This window comes from Chamaea fasciata, unplaced genomic scaffold, assembly GCF_029207755.1.
Source record: "Chamaea fasciata isolate MVZ Bird 193981 ecotype frontalis unplaced genomic scaffold, bChaFas1.0.hap1 SCAF_20, whole genome shotgun sequence".
Taxonomy (NCBI): Eukaryota; Metazoa; Chordata; class Aves; order Passeriformes; family Sylviidae; genus Chamaea; species Chamaea fasciata.
In genome coordinates this window covers 4,433,953-4,440,085 of record NW_027094105.1, presented here as the reverse complement: position 1 = coordinate 4,440,085, position 6,133 = coordinate 4,433,953, and the positions used below count along the sequence as shown (strand labels likewise).

Here is a 6,133-nt window from a genome sequence, read left to right as displayed (position 1 = left end):
AGTCTGTGAAACCTTGACAAGAATACATTGTGCATCCTCAAGGAGGACAGCACAACAGGATATGTGGGAAAGAAAAGTTTGCCAGTAGCATGAGAAGAACACAGAGTGGAGTCTGAATATCTTCAGCAGCTCATGGGACTCTGGAGTGAGTTTTGCTGTAGAATCACAAACAGATGAAAAATTCGCTGTGTGCAGCTGGCACATACAGCTCCTTTTGCAAGAGATAATAATGGCACTTCGTGCTGGCCTGTTTGGGTAGAGTGAATTTCCTTTGTAGCAGCTCATAGGATCCTGTTGTAGGTCTGTGACCAAAACATTTGTTGTTAACACACTGATGATTTTGATAATGAACATCTTGCTCAGCAAAGAAAAGGGGGAAAAGAGGATTTCAGTGAGATTAGTCATCTTTTGTTTGAGATCCAGCTGGGTATTGCTCTACCTGTGGGACGTGGTGAGTGCTTGCCTTTGTCTCACTTCTTTTGTTTTCTTTTAGTCATATTCTACAGCTTCAATTTTGAATTTTTTCTTCTCTTGACCACCAAGTTTTCTTGGTTTTATTTGCCCTTTCCTCTTGCCCCAGGCCCCAGGAGTTTGGGCTGGAGGGCAGTGAGGGAATGACTGTGCTGTGCTGAACTGAACGCTGGGGTTAACCCACGTGGAAATCTCTTTGTCCATCATTGTAGCAGCTGTTAAATGCTCACCATGGACACTTCTCTGCTTTCTAGGTTTCTCAGTTCCATGTGATCTCTTCCTAAACTTCTTCTAAAGATTCCAAATTACTGTTTCCCCATCCTCATCACTACCATATTTTTTTTGTTTGCCCAGTGCATGCAGATTGCTCTCTCTTTTCACTCGGTGTGTTGTGGATTTCTGTTCTCCTTCATATCCTCCCCTGACAGACAGGTTTCTACTTTCATCATGGAACAATATTATAGTTTAAAGAAGTCCAAACATTGCTTTTAAGACATCTGTGGAAAGAAGGTTGAAAAAAGGCAAGAATTGGATGTGCTAAAACTGTTAAAAGCTCAAAAAAAAAAAAATATATATATATATATATATATTCCTTACTGGAAGAAGAAATAGAAATCCTTGTTCAGTGGAGCTTTGCTGATTTGGGGTGAAGATCAAGGCTTTGTTCATTGTAGGGAGAAGGTGAGTTGAAATACCCAAGACTAAAAAGAAGAGACCACTGAAAAGAGAAAGCTACTGAAGTGAAATAATTTTGTTTTTAAAAACGGCATCCAGAAGCCTTATCTTTGACACATAAGAACAGACACATAGCCAAATATGCTGTAACCTGCTTAGGTTTCCAAAGCAGCAAATTAAACCAGTGGACTATGCAGTGAGTGTCCATTCAGATGAGCAAAGCTCATTGAACACAACAATACTGTAAGAGAACATGTTGAATACTCAATGCACCAAATAATCTGCTTTCGATACAGAGACAGTCACAGCTTCAGGAAACGAGACAGCAAACAGTGTTTGTGTGATTTGGGCAGGGAGACAGGGAAAACATTCTGGACAGGGAAATTATAAACAAAACTACTCTTTTTGCATTGTTTTATGTTTTCCTCTAATTATATTTTTATTATATTGATAGAAAAAAAATCTTATTTCCAGGCAGGACGCCTGCCCCCAGTTGATTGACTTTTACTTTCTGAGTGGAGGTGTTACTTTGTAGAGAGTTTTTATCACAGAATTACAGAATCATGGAATACCCTGAGTTGGAAGGGACTCACCAGGATCACCCAGTGCAGCTCCTGGGCCTGCACAGACTGCCAACAACCCCACCCTGTCCTTTTGAGCGTTGTCCAAGTTCTCCTGGAGCTCTGGCAGCCTCAGGGCCGTGCCCATTCCCTGGGGAGCCTGGGCAGTGCCCAGCACCCACTGGGGGAAGAACCTTTCCCTGATATCCAACCTAACCCTCCCCTGACACAGCTCCAGCCCTTGAGTGGTGAAATGTTCCCTGGCTCTGTGAGACCTTTGGGTGCCTGAAGAGTATAATCTTATCTGTTTTCTCTCTCTCCCTCTGCCCAGGAATCTGAAATACCATTCTGCGTGGTGCCAAATCCTGCTAGACCAAATCACAGAAGCCAGCTCAGGCATAGTGAGGAAAGACACCCAGAACTGTTGCACTGGTTGAGTTGGCAAATCCCACATGGCTGCACTGCAAGTTCATGGAGCCTTGGCTTTAATTTCAAGCCTCATGTAGGACACAAGGGTTCCCCTTCTGTTTCTGATAAATGCCAAGAGCATCAGTGAACAAACACACTGATGATAACCCCAAGCATCATTTATTTGTTTAAACAAGGGCTTTGACCTTGTTTATATGTTCTGCGTAAGACCCAGCCCCTGAGTTTTCCCTGCTGTGGAGTTTCCTCTGTGGCCTTGCACCAAGGGGATCTGTGAGAATGATTTCAGTCTTTTATTTGAACCATGGTGACAGAATCCAAGGTGGCTCACCAGGAAGTGTGCTCTGTGGCTGAACAGTCGCTTGGAAAAGTGATTCGGAAACAGTCACTTGGAAAATCGGGAGATTTGAGTACCCAGTAACTGAGATAAGCTGAGCTTCGGCCCTCTTGGAGCAGCTTGGAGTTTAATGAAACAGCTGCTAATTCTGCTTAGGAAAGATTTGCTGAAGATTTAGCTTAAGACAATGTTCTGTAGCCACAGGGGATGGGTGAGAGAAGGACAGAGTGTCCTTGCAGGCCAGAGAAGGGACTCTCCTTGCAGGAGGGAGGGTGTCTCCCATTGCCTCCTTGCCCCACATACCCCGCTCGAGGTGACTGATGTTTTTCCCTCTGTCAGCGCAGCCCAGCCCAGGGGCAGTGTCTGGAATCCTCACATCACAACGCTGTTAAGCTCTGCTCCTGCACTGGGCTGCCTTTGCTGATCTGCTGGGGTTTATCTGGGTGGGTCATGCCCTTCAATCAGCCCCATCTCCATTGCTCACCCCAAGCCATCCCCAAGCCCAGCCGGTGGGATTTTCACCCGGAGGGCACAGCTGGGCCGGAAGCACAGCCGGCTGCCTCCAGGGTTAGTTCGGCTCGGTTCTTCTCGCCTCAGCTCAGCCCGGCTCAGCTCGGCTCGGCTCAGTCTGGCTTATACCGCCTCAGCTCAGTCTGGCTCAGCCCGACTCAGCTCGGCCCGGCCCGGCTCAGCCCGGCTCAGCTCAGCCCGGCTCAGCTTGGCCCGGCTCCGCTCTCCCGGCGCTGTCCGCGGTGCTGAACGGCTCCGCCCGGGGCTGGGGAGCGGCTCGGCCCCGGCGCAGCTCCCCGAGGAGAACTGGGATCCCTCAGTCGGGCTGGGAGCATCCTGCTCTCCCATCAGCTCCCGGGGTCGGCCCAACCAGCCGGGCGCTGTCCGGGTCCGGGAGGAAAAAATTTAAGGCAATTAAAAAAAAAATTAAATAGATGGGGTCTTCCCGGAATGGCATCCGTCCCCGCTGCAGCCTCCTCCTCCCCAAACCCCCTCGGATCCCCCCTCGGCAGACAAGTTTCAGCCGCAACCCGCGGCCCTTCCCGGTCTCACCCTCCCTTCCCACGGCCCAGGCTCCGTCTGGCCGGAGCTTAAGTCCCTCCTTTTTGCCCCCGGCCCCTCCCCTTCTCTAATTATGTACAAAACACTTAGAATAAAACGGCCAAGCTGGGGCTCCGCCCTGCTCTCTTCTTCCCCATTCATCCTCTCCAGCCCGCTCCAAGCCCCTCCCCCGGTGGCAAGCCCAGCCTCTCGCTTCCCTCCCGGAGCTCTTTTCATTTTTATTTCTAACCCCCTCTCCATTCTCCCTGCTGCCTCTGCTCTTTCCCCCGATGGCTACGAACTGAGCAGCAGAAGAGAGGGGGGGGCACAGGAAGGGGGAAAAAAAAAAGCAAGAAAAAGGAAAAGGAAGAAGGAGAGAAGCGGATTTTTTTTCCTTGCCTCTGCCCTTAATGCCCGCGATCTGGATCAAGGAAGGGGATTTTCTGTCTGAGCATGAAAAGGACTGCTAGAGCCCCAGGATTTTCACGCCTGCAGTATCAGCCCCGCACCCAGTATGCGAGCTGGACAGAGAAGCTCTCCCACAAGTTCCTACCGAGCCGAATAAAACCCGCGGGCGAGCCGATCTCCGCCACAGAGGGACATTAGCATCAGGTAAGGCAGAGCGAGCGCTGCGCTGCGGCTGCGGCGCTGCCCCTGCCCGGGGCCGGCTCCCCCGTCCTGCCGCGCGTTGTGTAACGCGGCCCCCGCTGCTGCACCCCCGCCCTGGGCAGCGCCGAGTGACTGTCGGGATGGTCGGACGGACGGACGGATGGATGGTTGGATGGATGGTTGGATGGATGGATGGATGGCCGCAGCTCCGTTAGGCGTTCTGCGTGCGCGGTGCTGAGCGAGGCGCCGAGATTCGCGCACTGGGAAGGCTGGAGCTCTGCTTTTTACTGGGGCAGCCCCCCCGCCCCGCAGGATGCCCGGAGATTTGGGGTTCAGCCCCGGCTCGGCTGGGCTGGCGGCTCGGCGGGGCTGGCGGTGGCGGTGGGAGGCAGCCAGGATCCATCTGTATTCCGGAGTATCGATACATCCCGGAGCAGGGGGGGACCGTCCCCAAGGAGATGGTGTCATCTCCACTTAATCCACTGCTCCGCTTTCGCAAGTGACAAGCAAATCGCGGAGGAAAAGGAAAGTCTGTCGCCTCGAATCCCACACTGGGCTGATTGCCTCTACTTCCAGCGGGGTTGGGAGACAGCGGCAGAGTCGGGGGAGGGTAGGGATGGCGGGGAGCTGCACCCCACGGTGCTGGAGATGGGTTTTCCCCACGTTCATTTCCCCTTTCGGTGCTGCTTGCGAGGCTGGTGTGGAGCGTAACTTTGCCTTTTTGCAGTCCTTGGGGAATGGCGGGACGGAGGGCAATCTCCGTGCCATTGCATCATCCCCCAGGTCCAGCACAGCTGGGTCTAAAGCCCCAGAGACGATCTGGAGAGAGGAGGGGGGTTATAGGTGTGCGTGTTTTGGCTTTGGAGAGTTCTCCCGTGCTGGTACCTGAGGGTGGGGAAGGGGAGGAGGTGTCGCTTCTCGGATACAGTCTCCTCTTCATGGAGGGAACCCAGCGGCAGATGAAATGCCGGCAGAATTGGTGTTTGAATTTAGCCGTGTGATTGACATCTGCACTAGGCAGGACAGAAGGGTCCTTCAAGCTTTACTCCGGCTGCTCATCTGGCTGCATAAGAATCATTTCTTAATGGCAGTAAATCTGCTTTCCCAGGAGTTGCAGAGAAGTATTTGGGAGACAGCGATAGGAGGAGGGATCGAGTGAAGAGGAGATGTGGCTTTGGTGTAAGGAACATGAAAGGTTTTTGAAAAAAAGATTCCTTATAAAGGAAAAATATCGATCAGCTCTGCTTGTGAGTAGCAGACAGCCAGCCCTGGACTCTCTCCCTCCCACACACCTCAGACAAGCCACCGCGGTCTCCCTGGAGCATGCAGTCGCCGAGCACACCCAGCACATGCCGTGGGACTCGGAGCCCAGCCCGTGCTCAGGCACAGCCCCTCGGGCTGGCTCTGCCGTGGGTGCAAACACCTCACCGGGCTCTGCGGCCCCACAGCTCCCGCACGCTCAGCCTCGCAGGCGGGATCCACACACACGGGAACGGGCAGGAAAAGCTGCATTGATATTCTTACTATGCAAATCAAACCTTCAGAAGTTCGCATGAGCACACACATGCTGTCTCCTTCACAGGGCTCGCAGTAGGTGGTTTGTTCCTCCAGTGTAGATTTCTCCCTTGTAGTTGGCTCCAGGCATTGATTTGGGGTTTGTCTGACTCCAAAGCCCTTTGCAACTCAGCAGAAAACCCTCACATTTGGTGTGTCTACGCTTGTTTTATGGCTCTTTGCAGATTCCCAGGACTCGGGAATGATTTCACTGCTGGAAAGGCAGAGGAGCAGCAGGCAGGGAAGCAGGGAAATGGCTGGGGGAGCGGTGGCAATTCCATACTCGCCATGCCTTCTCTGATCACGAGCTGGAGTCTGGGAGTATGGGAAGAGCTCTGCTGGAGTTACATGGATTTTTAATGTGTGTGAGTGTGTGTGAGCACTCTGTGGATAAAACACATCTACGGCTAAAACAACAATGCAAGGCTCCCCTTCAGTCTTACCCTGGTTC

At 52.2% G+C, this 6,133-nt stretch overlaps 1 protein-coding gene across 1 annotated transcript in view; it reads left to right on the top strand.

The window, feature by feature from the left end:
- Positions 1 to 3,766: 3,766 nt before the first annotated feature.
- The window catches only part of BRINP1 (BMP/retinoic acid inducible neural specific 1), an 89,030-nt gene continuing 86,663 nt past the window's right edge, over positions 3,767 to 6,133 (top strand). Inside the window, exon 1 of the mRNA XM_066201123.1 lies at positions 3,767 to 4,131. The gene's annotated coding sequence lies outside the window, so the exon portion shown is untranslated. The remainder of the gene's footprint in view (positions 4,132 to 6,133) is intronic.